Below are 17,125 nucleotides of genomic sequence, written 5' to 3' on the forward strand. Positions count from 1 at the left end.
ACACCGATTCTTTGGGCGTTAAATAGGAATTTTTTATTCTGATCGGGCTTTCGGGCTCCGCCCCAGTGGCTCTGGAGTTTCCCATGTTAACCTTATGATTTTCCATATTTAAAAAAGAATTTCTTAACAGCTGTTTCAATTAAACAAGTTGGTTCTGTTCTATAATGTTCAATAGCATTAAAGTTACAAGAATTACCAACAGGGTGCAGCACTATTATTTTTGTAATTTATGACTACAGCCAATTTGCAACCAAAAGGTGAGTGAGCGTAGCGTACGAACTTCAACCTGGAAGCGAATTAGCGTAGCGAACGAGCTAACCTGAAGGCAAGTGAGCGGAGCGAACAAGCTCCAACCTAAAGGTGAGTGAGCGTAGCGAACGAAGATTGAAAATTAAAGATCAGTGGCGGAAAATAGTGCTCCAAGAGTTTGTTATCGATTTTAAAGACATGAAAAATTATGAGTTTTGGAAATTCATGGGAGTTTATTGTAGTCTTGACGGAGAAAAGGAGTTGAGAGAATTGAGTATGTTTGCCCTTTATGTACTAGCACTACCATTTTCAAATGCGGCGTGCGAAAGAGTTTTTTCCAAGGTGAACTTAATAAAAACAAAAACAAGGAACCGAACTACAACGACAATAAATGGACTTCTTCTTGAGGTTCCTCCAATTCCAATTCATGTTATCTTACATGACGTCAAACAATTGATATAAAAAGAGAGCAGAGTGTCCATCCAATGTACCTTTCATATCTTGGGACTTCGTAAACGAGAGTGAAGAGGACGTAGTTTTCTCAGATTCCGATTAAAGAATCATATCATATGTTACATGTAAGAGATGTGAGATGTAAGATGTAAGATGTTGATGTGAGATGTAGATGTGTGTTTTATAGGCCTTTGGATCCATTTTAGTTCCTATAACATTATTAAGAAGAGATTTTAATTTATGTTTGTTCTGTTCCAACTTGTATATTATTTGTTCAAAGTACTAGATTTGATTTAGTTTATATTTTACTATTAGCGGCTAACTATAATAGTTACCACGATAGTGATTTAATTTAGTTGAACTTATTGTGTGTAATAAAGTTATCCCGTTACATATGATACCCAACCCAGGTAATTAACTTCTAGGCCTATATGGAGTATGGCAATGGGTGTAGGTCTCTGGAATTTGTTTTGGTTCCTATTCCATGTTATTGAGAAGTTATGATTTTGATTTTAGTAAGTTTTCTTTTCCCAACTATTATATAGCCTATTCGTCAAATGTAATGGGAATGTTTTAGTTTTAATTTGATTCATAACAGTCAACTTATAGGTTTCATAAGATTGATTTTTTATGATTTCCCATCTCTAATAGATACTGAGTTTTAGATTGAAAACAGCAAAACTGTTTTTGAATTACGTGGTATAACCTCCCAAACCAATTTTGTAAAAGAGTACTATTCAATTGCCCAAATTATCGTACAAATAGCATTATCGTACGTTGACGTACCGCACATCGTACGGGAGGCTAAATTATCGTACAAAACGATAATTATCGTACGTCTGAGAACACTAGCGAATAGTGGCACGAAGCACGTGGTTCCGAAGTGTTGACTGCGCACGCGCTAGGCCGCAGACGTGCTGCTGGAAGCGATTCTCACATAACCTTCGCGGACGTCACGGAAGAGCGTTGTGTACGGGCTCATTTTATAGCATGGCAAGCGATATATTTCTTCCAAGACGTCCAGGAAGCCGGTGAAAAGGCCTTTACTGTATTCGAGAGTTAAGAAGTCCTATGAGCCAGAGCTAATGCAGCAATGTTGGAATGTTGCCGCGCGGTATTTGCAGGTGCACCACCCTCTCTCGGCACGGGGGAGTGACATTTCACAGAGAGAATCATGTCGAATACTTGTCACATAGACAACAGATGAGTAATACAGTGACAATCGCATCCGTTGCTTCAGTGAAGCACAAGTATTTTTACGGTGAGGGTGTTTACCAATTTACTATTATGGGGGAAGTTAGGAATCGTGGGGCAACGATTCACAGTGCGGAGAGAAACTTAATTCGTAGAGAGGTTGAAGTTTGTGATAAAGAATGCAGTGACAGAACTTTATTAGTTTCGATCGAAAAAGTGACAGAAAGTGCGGCAAATCATTGCAAAGTGTCGAAAACCCCTATTAAGTACGTGTTCGGAAAGCGGGAAAATTAACTCCCGATGAGAAACTAAACAGGTCAGAGAAATAAACGCAAGAAGCTGACCACCCCAAAGTGCAGTTAGACGGGTAATAGTTGATTGCATAAAAGACTTTCACGCCAAAAAAATTGTGCGTGTAAAATTACTCCCTATTTTGAGAGAAAAAATCAACTTTAGGTGGAGTGAATGGACGCTTAGACAAGTTCTTAAAGACATAGGTTTTAGGTAAAAAGCATTTGTTATATTATTAAAATAATCAAACACACTATACTAACATAAATTCTACACGAATATTACCATATTAATATTCAATTTTTAATTTGTTTGGCTCCACCATTTTGACGTACATGTCGTACATGTATTAATATTGTACTTCTACAATATTGATAAAGTCGAGTACTAAAAATAAATTAAAATCACAGTTGTTATTTTGGTTTTTGACTGGGTGCCGCGTGGAACATGAACGAACATGCGTCGAGCCAAGGCATAGCCGTCTCTAGTAATATGGCCAAGGTCGAGCCGTCGAGTAGCAAACGCCTGCATTTTTAGAATAGGGCAAGCCTCAGAGGAGCCTTGCCATTACATGTCTTGGTGGACTTGACTTGTTGAATAATTGTACGATATGGTACACTCTACTAATAAACTAGTGATGCATTTTTTGAAATTAGCATCAAGTTCCCGTTCGATTACTACTATTACCTAACCCAACATTTATTTCTACCATATTAATATTAGTTTCCAGCTTTTCATTTACTTTAAATTATTCTACTTTTAAACTTTCAAGTTCCCTGCTTAACAACTCAAATCTAGTATCTACCTTTTTTCCTGTCTACAAAATGCTTATTGACTTGTTGGAATTGTTCTTTCATTTGCTGGAATTTTTCCTCAAATTTCTTATTTGGATTATCAAACCTTTCCTCAATTTGTTCCCTTTCATAAACAGATATGATGGAGTCATATCCAAAGTTATATCACTAAGATTTAAGTTTTGTCAGAATTGGTTAGTGGAAACCCTATGTACAATGTCAACGAGTTCTTGGAAAAACACTTTTCATGATTCAATGTTACCATTCTGGGATCAAATCTAGGCCTGTTAATTGGTAAAATTTTAATTAGGCTAAGATATTTTATGTGACTTTGCCCATTGAATGTATATGTTAAGCGGCCGATTCTGATTCTGAAGTTATATCATTAAAAGTACTACTGGCTGAGGTAATACCTGTTATAACTAAAAAATACTTTTTTAGCTGCCTAAGATGTGCAACTGTGGACACAATGTTCTAAAAAGTGTTTAGTGGACTATAATAATAATTATCATTTATTATTTAGAATTATAATTATTTCGCAAATTTCAATTCTACTCAACGGGAAAATGCTGCATTAAATTGTGTGTCAGGCCTCATGTTTGTAGGTTTATTAATGAGTTCTTGGATATTCATTGAAAATGGATTCTTGCTCTGGTAAACACCTTGCTACTTTGTTTATTTTCTGTCCCTAGTTGAATGTATCCTGCCGTACATCTCATCATTTCACTAATTCTTGTTTTTATGAATTAATTAGTAATTTTTATGATTTACATTTAGATTATTATGATGTGTCTGAAAAATTATAAGCTGTTTGGTGGATATTTCATTTACCAGTAGCTCACATTTTTTTCAGATTGAATTCTTTACAAGAGTTGGGGGAGAAGGACATTGGTGAGGCTAATAACCAACGAGGTTGCTGTTAGTTTCAGCTGGGAAACAGGAAACGGAAGAGGGCACTAAGCAACCTTGCAATTATCAAGGCTTTGGAAAGTAAGTTTGTTTACCTTACTTATATAATGATTTTACAGGCTGGTATACTTTTTTTGTAATTAAAGCAAATTGTACCTGAGTGTGATGGACATTTTATTTTGCAGTGTTTACCATCAATGGCACCATTGCAGTTTGGAAATCTCCAAACTTCTTCAAACCTTCTTACATTCCACTTACATTCTCAAAATCTGAATCTGTCGCAATTGCCATATGCTCCGGTTGAAAGGTGTCACATAGCAGTTTGCATACATTAATCACAATAATCCCCCATCCGAAACGAAAATCCAAGAGTGTTTATTTTATATTTCAGAGAAAGATGTAAAGCTTGCTTGGAAAACCTCCGAGATTAGTTTCGAAAGCAATTCAGTTAAACTCCAAGATCTGGAGATGCAGCTCTAGAGTCAACATCATCCTGGAAGTTTTGTAATTCTATGCTTTTCCTCTGGGACCAATTCGTTCCAAAGCCAATCAACGGGAAACTTAACTGTTTTGCCTGACGACACCAACGTCAATCTCAATGAAGACTTGGGACCATTGGACGGTTTACCTGAGGGACAGGTCGAAGGTCCGTCTTTAAATGACGAACCATTGGATACCATTGAATTGGACCTTACAGAGATTCCAAGCACAAGCAACAGTTCTTCGCCTACATTTACAGCAGTTAAGAGAACTACGGAGGAGTACACAAGAACAGGATTTAAGAAAAGAATGACAACTCAAGCCAAAATTGGTCAGGACTTAGTAAACCTGGAGAAGGAAAAACCTACACTAAAAATGAAAAAGACTGACGAAATCAACAAGAACGATGAAGATGTGGGGGTTTTAACTCTGTACTACCACATGTAAAAACGTTGGATCATAGAAAAAAATATGCTTTTTAGAATGAAAGTACAAGAGCTACAGTTCTCCGTAACCTGAACCGTGCATAAACCGTCCCACAAGCTCTGCAATGAGTCACCGGTATGACAGTCGTCAAGCAGACTCCACTCTACTACCCCTCCACAGACTCATCTTATAGAACATCCACTCCACTTCATCCACTAACATCACCAGAAAGTGAGGAGGAGTACATGGCCTCATACACTTCAATGTAAAAAAATATTTAACATGTTTTACCTTAATTGCATTATGATATTTTCGATGACTTTTATGTTCTGAACAATTTTTTTTCGTAACCACAAAAACTTAATTTTTTATTAAATATCCGTCCTTTCAAACAGTGTTTCTGATATTCTAAATGCAATATTTTTTGGCAAGCTAACAAAATAGTTTGGTTTTTTCGAGTTTCCAATTTTATTTCTTTACTTTCAACAAAGTATTAAAACCTTTAGCAATAATATTAATTTATATTACCTTATTGTTATAATTTAGGTGTTCACGTAAAAGGGCTGCTGATATATTAAATTATTGTAGTAAATAAGACTTAGCCCTACTGCACATGAAGAAAGTCCGCGTAATCTTGGACAAACCGGTGTACGAGGGTATGTGTATTCTGGACCACAGTAAGACAAGGATGTACGGATTCCACTACCGTCTGCAAGAGTGGTATGAAATAGATCGGCTCAGACTCCTCTACATAGACACTGACAGGCTGATCTATTTAATCCGTACCGTAGACGTCTACGAGGACATGGTGAATCACATAGACGACTTCGACACCAGCAACTGTATCTGCCCAACGCGATGGTCCTGGGGAAATTCAAGGACGAAGCCAACAGGGTGATTATCAGTAAATTCGTCGGCCTGATGGCGAAACTGTACTGTTTCATGTTCCTGCAGAGTGATAGCAGCGAAGACGGTGTCGGCGACGATACAAATGCTCGGATCATAGCAGATATGGTCCCAGGCAGGGGTGCCCACAGGAAGGTTTGATGTCGCAAAATGAAATTTTTTGTTGGGGATAAAAAAAAAAAAAAACATTAGGATTTGGGGCGAAATAAAATATTTATTTCCTTAGCTTGTGTGACAGTCGACCTCTTGATTTTAAGCTACGGTATTTATTACACTGTTATTGTTATATAGGTATTTTTAGGTTTCGCAGTACGAATAAATAGTTATCGTTTCGTTTCTTTCAACTTGCGTCGTCCAGGCGTTTCGCGATTCTGTCTGAAGCTAAAATTGAGTAAGCACCAAATCGATAGTTCACGTGCCTAGCGCTAGTGGCAGTGCCGGCGCTACCCACCATTAGCTGTCTGCACAGTGAACCTCAACTATTCAATTACAAGGTCAAGCTACAAAGCGTTGACAGACAGACGTCGTTCTAGCCGCTAAACGCAGCAACGTTAATTAATTCGTTTATAGAGTGTGAGTGAACTATGAGTTATAGTGTAAATAGATACTGTGTTTTAAACTAGTAGACTTAACTAGTGCGTATAAAGTGATCAGTGACAGACGATACCCGCGTTTGGCGCTGTAACTATAAGTGATCGTGTGGGCATTCGAGAACTGTGCAAGTTTTACGATATGAATCCAAGATTACTGAAGAACTCGTAACCTTTCTTGATATCCAAAAAACTACCCACACAAATATTCATATAAGTTACATTTTGCCAGAAGAACAAACCCATCTCACAGAACGCTTTCTTTTACAGATAAAAGTGATCACGATAAAGAAGAAGATGTCAACAATGACCATGACCTAGAAGACGAAGAAGCTAACCTGAACCAGTGGTTGAAACGAGGTTTCATACGGCCCTATCGGTGTCTCTCGAATTTGTCGGTCAGGGCTTCCATACCTAACCCTGATGTACGCAATTCTTCTTTCCCTCTCTGTTACGAACTGTTCTCTTGAGAGAATAATGAGCAAATTGAAGATTGTGAAGAATCGCCTGAGAAGCAGTTTAGGAGATGAATGGCTATCTAGTCTTCTAGTTCTGTCCTGTGAAAGTGACATTTCAAAGGAAATTCTGTCTGCAATATCGTAAGTTTTTATGGTTATGTTTTGAATAACTTTGTTGTTTTCGGTGGTGACTAATTTTGTGAACAGTTTTAGCGGTTGTGAATAAATGTATTAGATATATCAACAATGGCACGAAGACCGAGAAAGCCTGTTCTTCGGGTATTCAAAAAGCGGAAAACGTAGGAAACTCTAGAATTGCAAATGAGTGTGCCGACATAGCCCAAACTTCAAAACCTAGTCCCAAGTATGTTGACATTCCAATGTTTTTAAGTTAGTTTTAGTTCAATTCAATAGTCTGAATTGAACAGTGCTTTAAAGTTGAAACTAGGTGAAAGACAGTAAGTATGGATTTTATGACAATAACGAAAATGTAAATATCATCAGTGATTTATAATTGTTATCTAGTGCTTTGAAAAAATTTTTGAAATGTGCATCTTGCGACTCGTCAAACTTCGAACTGAGAAATCCCTCGTACATAGGCCTAGCCAGTAACTTGGAGATTTTTTGTAAATTCTGCTTGAAGTCTCACTCTTTTATGACATCTCCTAAGTAGATCTACCTTACACTAACCAGTATGAAATTAATTGAAGATTAGTATACGGACTACGTTCCATAGGAAAAGGCCAAGCTGCGGCAAAAACCTTATGCGGCATCTTGAATCTACCACGTTTTCGGACTAAGTTTGTTTCTTACGTTGAAAAGCTTTGAAGTTCTTTGGAAGATGTATGTAATTAAACCATGAAGAAAGCTGTGGAACATGCAGTGAGTTTCAATGACGTAAATCGTGGCATTCCAGTAGCGCTAGATGGTACCTGGCAAAAGCGAGGATATACATCTCTCAAGTGATCGACAAGTGCAGAGGTTTGTTGCGGCGGAGGTTTTCCTTTATAAGGCAGCAAAACACACTAGAGCATTATACCAAACAAAATTAAAAAAAACCCTTACCTGTTAGTGAATTTGTTGAGCAGACAGAGAAAAATACCTCACAAACGTCCCTTTGGCATCTCAAAACAGACAATTCTATATTCGTTAAAGTATACGAGAAGAATACAAATGAGATAAACATAATTAACATTTAACATCGACGAAATTGGCATTCTTGGTAAAACCTACGAATTATTTAAAGAAACTTTTATTTCCCGTCATCACAGTCATTAGTGTAAAATGATCCTTTCGATCCTGGAACACATTCAGAAAAGAAGGAAAAGGCTGGAAAACCGGTAATGCCCAACGGAATATAGAGGTTGACGAGAATTCAAAGATCCACCTATCAAGTAAGCCAACACCAGTAACATCACATCGACAAAATGACGACCGATGATTTTTTTTTTATTTAAGCGACGAATTAATAAATTAATTTAATCATTGACAGTAATTATGGAATTAATAAAATAGTAAAGCATAACTAAGAAGTGCGCTCGGTGATAATTTATTGTTGCAGATATTCAACCGAGGAAATGATAGCGTCTACAAAGAGCAAATTTGTTAGTGGAAAACTACCTAGCTAATTGTCTACTTATTGCTCAAATACAGAACGGATGCCAGAGTATATAACAAAAAGGCATAAATGTATATACAACTAAAGAAAGTGCTACCATGCAACTTTTTAAGCTGCCGAGCGTCTTTAATTTAATTTGCGTTATGAGCAAAATGGTCCAGGAATCGTGGTTAACGATTAAAAATTAATAGTAGCTTTTCTATTAGAGTTGATCCGATCTAACATGTAAAAGAACAGTTACTTCACTCATTCGTCACGTTGAAGATATGAGCACGGGAAAAAATCAGTTCATAGATGTTTGCAGTGTTTATGACACAACCCAATCGATTGTGCCTCTTCCTGTTGGTGTTTATAGGTATTTCAATTCCTCAAAATAAGAGTTGTTTTAAAGAGAGAAAGATTAATTAGATCAGTCATTCCTACATTTGTAAATGTAGTTCTAAGAGCAGTTGCTGAGGCTATGGTTAAGGAGGCAAATAGACAACGATCAGTATAGTTCAGGTAATGGCTTAGAAGAAGGAATACATGCGTAGCATCCTCTCTCTTGTTAACAGAGCTAGCCATGGAGGATGTAAAAACATAAAAGAGATGTGTGAAGATGACGTCAATAAAATTTAACGAATGGTTGGACATAGTCATTGACAAAATTACACGGGAAGACACAATGATGCGTGAAGCGATGCCTTCTAGGTTAAAACTCGAGGTTACATTAAACTTTCTAGCAACGGGGAACAACTATAGGTGCCGGAAACAGACTACGGGCTCTAAAAATTAAAACGAAGGAACTTCCAGTCGATGAAGCGTTAATCACAAAAAATACATCAAAAGATTGTAATACTACAGCAAGTGAATCCTCCTAATTAAACTCCAAAGGAAATAATAAGTCCAAGCTAAACCCTAAGACTCTAAAGGGTAAACCTAAACCAACGGGGAAACCGTTAGGCGGCAAAGGGCGTCTGACCGATGCGGCAGTTCTACAAATTCAGAAGTATTATGGTTTGGTCATAAGGCGAAACCATACTAGTTTAGAAGCAATGAAAAAGGCTATTTGGGCTGAGTTCTTCCACATAATTCAAACGAAGAACCTAATCACGGCCTCTGCCCCAAAGATGACGATACTTGGTGTAAGTACCAAATCGCCCGGAAAATAAAGAAGTATATGACCACACCAAACACTTTCATCTACCTGCAGATGTATGTATTTTATTAAACCAATTTTAAAAGATCTCAGTGACCCCACATTGATGGAAAAATGTGTCAAGGGGGAAAAACAAAACCCTAATGCATCTTTGAATCACGTGTTTTGGAGTTTCATACCAAAAGTGGTATAAAAAGGTTTGGAGTTTACATGGCTATATGTAATTTTAATGATGGCAACATTAGTACCTGCAGGGTCCTTGATAAATGTGGCCTGAAACTAGGTAAACACTTGGTAAATGCTATGGAACATCTCGACCGGCGCAGAATAATGAAGGCGGAATAAGACTCAAGAGGACATTGAAAAGAAGGCAAGACAGCACAAGAGTCTGCAAAAAAGAAAAATAGATGACCAATTTGAGGAGAAAGAAGGGGCAGAACCCTCCTACGCTCCAGGAATGTATTGAGGTAGGATTATGTTTTATGTTCAGTTAAATACCTTCTGTCTTTTTAATTTTACGCGCGTTTTCTATGCAACTAACGTAGGACCTACTTGAGCTGTTACATTCAAAATATGTGTCCTTATGCCTCTTATGTTAGTGTCTAGTATACTTAGCAAACTGGAGTAAGAAAAAAATATATATGTATAGTATTTTTAGAATTTAAAGAAAAAAATATGGGTTTCTACATTCTTTTCGCGTTTTCCGAAAGACTATATTTTTATGCTTATGTACCTTTTTCTAAAGAACCCGTTATGTTAACAGTTTGAATTTTTTGGTGTTTATATGTTATATCTATATACATGAGTGGAATATAAACCAGACTCATTAAAAAAATTAAATAAAAAATGTAATTTTTTAAAAACTTTTTACACAAAAAAAACCACAAAATATTTTATATTGTTCAAAACACTTTTTTGAGTTTCCACATATGTAAGGGGACACGTACGTTCACAAAAAAAAAAAAACACAAAAAAAAAAACAGAAAGTGGAAATCTTTATAGGTTTTTGAGAAAAAGGTACAGAAACTAACATGGCGGGAGGTAGGGCGTTGTGACCCCCTTAAGATGCCATTTGATTTTTCTAATCCTAGCCCTGAGACACCAGTGTTGTTACTTCTCGACGGACACTGCAGTCACACCAAGAGCTTAGAGCTCATACCTGGCAAGGGATAAAAATGTCATAATGCTCACTTTCCCCCCTCACACGACTGGTCGCCTCCAGCCTCTGCATGTCAGCTTCATAGCTCAACTCCAGGCGTATTATGGACAAGAAGTTAGAAAATGGCTCTTCAACAACCCAGGTAGGCAGGTCACTATTTATAGGTTGAAAAACTCTTTGCAAAACTTTTTTCAAGAGCAGCTGTTGTCGAAACTGCTGTGAACAGATTTCGTAAGACAGGTAAAAGGCCATACAATCCATATGTGTTTCCTGATCAACTGTTTGCACCATCCCTCACCACGGACCATCCAATGCCTCCTCAGCCAAATGAACCTACTTCAGAAACTTCTGCATTAGGCCTTAGTGAGTTAGAGTTATTACAATCTGAATAAGAAGTCCAAGAGATGCCAAATTGGGAACCAGTGTCTGCAAACAATGTGACCCTGGACGTGTCCAATATGCCTGTGGAAAACTAACGACCTTTGACATCAACAGGAAGTGAAGGATTAGGATTGACTTATTATCGTCCTTTGCCATTTTCGATTTCCCCAAAAATGGTTCTTCCTGTGCCTACAGTGAAAGAACCTCGTAAAGAAAAAAAATCTGACAAGAGAAAGGGTAAAACTGCTGTGATAATAGCCTCCCCTAATAAACTTGAGTTAGAGCAAGAAGAAAGGTAAAGAAAAGAAAATGCAAAATCGAAAAAATGATAAAAAGGATAAAAAAAAGGAATTATTAAAAGCTCAAAAAAGGAAAAGCTGAAAAACAAATGAATAAAACATGAAAAGAACCAAGGAAAAAAAGTAAAACCTTCCCTAACTGCTGTGATAATAGCCTCCCCTAATAAACTTGAGTTAGAGCAAGAAGAAAGGTAAAGAAAAGAAAAAGAAAATGCAAAATCGAAAAAATGTTAAAAAGGATAAGAAAAAGGAATTATTAAAAGCTCAAAAAAGGAAAAGCTGACAAACAAATGAATAAAACATGAAAAGAACCAAGGAAAAAAGTAAAACCTTCCCTGTACAACAAAGGAAAAATAAGTTTTCAACAGGTCAACCGAAAATGTCCTCATCTGAAGAAGAAACTGAGTGGGATGAAGTGTTCGTCTTTTGTAATGCACTCAACATGGAGAAACATGTTGGTGAAGGATGGTTCCAGTGCTCCGGTTGTAAGGCATAGGCCCAAGAAGTTTGCAGCAAGGCAGAGACAGAGGCACGAAAAGACGACACTTTCATATGTGACGTCTGCAGAGTAAGACTTAAAAACCGATGGTTGAAAATAGCTAGTGAACATAGTTAGCTGAATAGTTAACTATTAACATATTATCCATCAAGTTTGGTTAAAAAAAGTTACTACTTGTTTTAGTTTTAAAATAAATTAGTTTCTTTACATTTTTGGCAAAACAAATTCCAAGGTTGGATAAAACGGGATCTGTAAGGTTTTGGGAACGTATTTTTAAAAGTATTTTTAGGTTGAGTTATATGTTTAAATAGGAGTGTTTGTCAAACATTAATAAATTCGAGAACTTATGAAGCAGTATACGTGCATTTTTCTTGGAAAATCTTTCTGAAAGAAATAAAAACAAGAATACATTTTTAGCAAATCAAATTACAAGGTTAGATAAAAAGGGATCTGTAAGGTTTTGGGAACATATTTTAAAAAGATAGGTTGAGTTATATGTTTAAATAGGTGTGTTTGTCATACATTAATAAATTTGTGAACTTATGATACAACATATGCTCAGTTTTCTTTAAAAAAAAACTTACTCAAACAAATGATTACAAGAATGGTATCCCGTTTTGTCTAACTCTCCCTAATTACAATTGAAATTGTAAAAAAAAATGTAATTTATACAATATAGAAGATGCCAAACTTTTATTTGGTTACATGTATATAAATCCGGTATTTACGGGGAAGGTAAACAGTGCTTTTTGACCAAACGTCAATAGTATAGGATAAAATACATAAATTTGCCAAATTTGATCAAAATATATCCATAAACAAGTCAACTACAACAGATTTCATTTTCTTCATAAGAATAACATAGGAATTTTAAATTTGCCCTTTTTTTGAATTTTCTACGTAATCCTTAGGGATACAACAATACTTCAATACACTAAATTATTTATTTTTTTAAGCTCTACAAAATGGTTGGGAAAGAAATTCCAAAACTTTATGTTTTTAGGATCTAAAATTGGAAAAGCCCATTTTTACTCCACAAAACCCCCCATAAACCCCCATTCCTATGGTCCGTTCATGCTGGTTCGCAAACTCGTTCGAATAAATGTAGGTTTACACGTTTATACCAAATTCCATCAAATCGGATGATTTTTGTTCGAGTTATCGTGCTAACGGACACCCACACACACACACACACACACACACACACACACACATATATATATAAACATATATATATGAATTTAAACGGATGGTGTTTTTGGTCTCTGGGGACCTCAAAACAAAAAAGTAAATCGGTCCCGGGTCCAGGTCTTACCAGATTTAAAAAAGTCTCATTCAGACACTGAAGAAGGAAAGGCCCTTTTAGCTATAACAACCAGCACAGATGACCCAAAATAAAGATATTTAAAAAACAACAAATTACTAACTCTCCAAGGAAACGATTCACTAACATCTAGAATATTTAAGTAATTAAAAGCAACAGCTTAGGTAATGTTTTAGTCTAGTCAAGATATGAAAAAAAACCCCTTAACCTTAAAAAAATTGCTCTAAAAGGTTTTTTGATGGTTTTCATTTCCAAAAAGTATGTTAAATTACATACTAAAAGTCTAATAAAATCGGAGTCTCGGAAATTGGGTTTTTCCAATATGGCGTCCAAAAATTTGAAAAAATAATAAACCTTACTATTTTCCCTGTAAATTTTCTTCTGAACCTCCAATTTAGACCGAATTTGGTACAAACCTTTGAAACTGTATTATCTATAAACTATTCATGATTTAAGATAAATAATATACAGTAAACGTGTTGTATGGGGTTGAAAATAGGTAAAAATCTGTCTTAAGTTGTTAGTAGTAAATAACTTATTTCAATATTAGTCACTATAGGGAACAAAACTTTTTATCCCTAGTCTGTGCTATACCCATGTTGTAAATCCTTAAAAAATATATGCAATTTAGTATTTTTAATCATTAAATTATCTTAAGTGGTGGTGGGATAGTTATAAAAAACAATGTAATTCTTATGGGTACTCTGAAAATTACCATATCTTAATTGTTAATTGGTACGCTTGGATAACAATTCATCGTGGCCTGTATCGTCTCCACAGATACAAACACACACATATTTGTCATAAGCGAATTCTGTGTCGAGTCAAGTAATAGAATTTGTTTCAATACTTTTTTTACGCTCATTTAATTCTTTTATTTTGTAATAGTTCACAAGTAGTTTATAAAAAAAATATATGTATAAAGTTAACAGGTATATTTTGGTAATACTGTTGTTAATCAGATGTTTTTAAACTCCACAGGATTCGCTTCCGCTCATTCAATTGTAGTTTAGTAATAAAACACAAATAGTTAATTACAAAAATAATTACATGTATAATGTTTACAGGTTTATTTTGGCAATACTGCTGTTAATTAGATGTTTTTTTTTACTTCATATGTTTCCAATCGTATTATTGTTCATGTTTACAGTTATTTAGATCAAATTTAGTCTAGCCAAGATATGAAATAAAACCCCTTAACCTTAAAAAATTGCTTTAAAAGATTTTTTGAAGGTTTACATTTCCAATAGGTATGTGAAATAATATACAAAAAGTCTAATAAAATCGGAGTCTCGTAAATCGGGTTTTTTTCAATATGGACAAAATTTCCAAATTTCGCTAAAATACTTCCATTGTCAAGCAAGCTTTAACACTTTATTTATTCTTCATAAGAATAACATGGTCATTTTAAATGTACACTTTTTTATTTTCTCCGTAACCGTTAGGCACACAACAACGCGTCTGTATACTAAATTATTTTTTTTATGATCTCTTCAAAATGGTTTGGAAGTAAATTGCAACTTTTTACAGTGAAAAATGGGAAAATCCCATTTTTACCCCGTAAAAATAGGAGATCTTAAGCATACTCAATTTTTTGGCTTAACCTAGACACAAATCTTAAATATACACAAATCATAATACAAAAACTTTCTTCAGGGTTATATGTTTTTAGGCCAGTGTCACTAATGTAACCTGGACATTCTAAAATAAAAATATTTTGTCTTATGGTCTTGCAATCTATGGAGGAACGCCCAAAAAATTTAGATACAGTTCTGAAACTAAAAATGCTATAAGAATCATGCTATACTTAGACAAACGATAACTGTAAAAGATCAATTTTCAAAACTACAAATTTTGACTGTCTGATCAATAAATATGTACTACAACTAGTGGCCTGTAGGAGCCATAGCCCCTAATTTAGACTACAATAAAAAGCCATAAGACAAATATTCGAAATATGTTTTTAAAATTATCAATTTTATGTTACTTAAAATTAACAGTGTTTCATTTTTTATATCTTGCTTTTCCTTCCGTTGGAGTCGTATATTAGTTGCTTCTGATGAGTCAATGAAATTCAATTGTAAAATAATGATTAAATCAATAACACAACATAACAAATGGAAACGTGCACACGGTTTGGCCTGAGCCCGGAGAACGACGAATCAGAGCTGCAATCATACTGCCAAACATTGCACATCTTTTCTAGTTTAAAATTGAAGATTTGTTTTGTAATCTTACGAATTCTGTTATAGTTTCCATTTCGAGAACCAAATGTATGTAAAGGTTAAAATTATTACTAATTATTATGAAGGAAACTGCCCCATTTCACGGTAGTAAGTCAGAAATATATCTATGAATTTGTCCCTGAATTTTAAAACAAAATTTGGAAATTAGGAAAAATGTCCATCCATATGAACTAGAAATAAAATTTATATAAATTTATCAATCTTAGCTTCTATGAAAAAACTAAAAAAAGGAAACCTTCATGGGATCAAAATTTTTGAATAATTTTCCTACCAAATTAAAAAGTAAAATAAACCAAAATTATTTCATACATCTAGTGAATCAACTGCTAAAAAAAAGAACTATTATTCATTTGAAGAGTTTTTCAATTAATGTAAAAAAGTGTCGAGATGCTCTGCTGGAAAAAAATAAACAATAAAAACAACTCGATGACCCAAAGTGCCGCTCCAGAGATTTTTAAGATTTGCTCACTGCAACTACTCTACTGGCTGCAAGAATTTGCAATGCTCCTGCAACAAAGTATGGGTTACCTTGTACTACAGCTTGTGGACTTTACCAGCTTGGAGAACAATGTGCCAGTTCGTAAAGTGATCATAACAGTGTACAACTTGATGAAAATTATTACTAATATTATAAATGTGACAGTTTGTTTGTTTGAAGTTCAATCACGCATTAACTACTGGTCGGATTGGGCTGAAATGTGGCTTTATGATAGCTCAGATTCCCGATTAATACAAGCCTATTCTTATCTAAAAAATCCTTTCGGGCTAAAAATGTATAGATATTTATTTAAGTAAATAACATATGTATGTTGAATTTTAGCTAGCTTGTGATCTTTATTTTAAGACCTATTATTGGATTTTTCAAGAAAAAAATAGTCATAAATTAAAACACCCCCACCGCAGCAAACCTGCACCCTAAGCGAATTTCAATTTGCCTGATTGAATTTACACTAAAATATCACATTAAAAATATCATATTAAAAATATCACATTTATTCCCTATTTAAATAGCACTAGTTTAACTAGTACTTCAGTTTGCTGCGACAGAGAGGGTAAAAAAGCGTTTTTAGTAAAATGGTAAATAGTTTAGTATAAAAAAAATGCATTTTCCAAATTTGATAAAAATATATTCATATACAGGCTAACTACAACAAGTTTTCTTATTCTCCGTAAGAAAAACATAGGAGTTTAAAATTTAATTTTTTTTTTTATTTTCTCCGTAACTATGTATTAGACCCATGACAACGCTTCAATGTACTAATTTTTTTCTGAGCCCTAAAATGGTTTCAAAATAAATTGCAAAATTTTACGTTTTTAGGGTCAAAAATGGGGAAAACCCATTTTTACCCCGTAAAACCCCCCATAATCCCCCGTTCCCATGGTCCGATCATGCTGGTTCGCGAAGTCGTTCAAATAAATGTAGGTTTACATGTTTGTACCAAATTTCATCGAATTCAGATAATTTTTGCTTGAGTTATTGTGCTAACGGACACATTTGACCAACATCTTGGACGCCATCTTGAATTTTGGACTTCCGAGACTCCGATTTTATTAGACTTTTTTTCCTGGAAAATACACATAATTTTAAGTCAAAATAACCAATAAAACAATTTAAAGCAATTTTTTTAGGGTTCTCGTACGGATTTACTCGACTATTTGTTCAGATGAACTCATACCAGTCAGAAGAAGGCGAGATGCGCAGGTTCAGTTT

The sequence above is a fragment of the Macrosteles quadrilineatus genome, unplaced genomic scaffold (assembly GCF_028750875.1).
Source record: "Macrosteles quadrilineatus isolate MER2022 unplaced genomic scaffold, UCM_ALF_1.0 Scaffold_2__2_contigs__length_208266976, whole genome shotgun sequence".
Classification (NCBI taxonomy): domain Eukaryota; kingdom Metazoa; phylum Arthropoda; class Insecta; order Hemiptera; family Cicadellidae; genus Macrosteles; species Macrosteles quadrilineatus.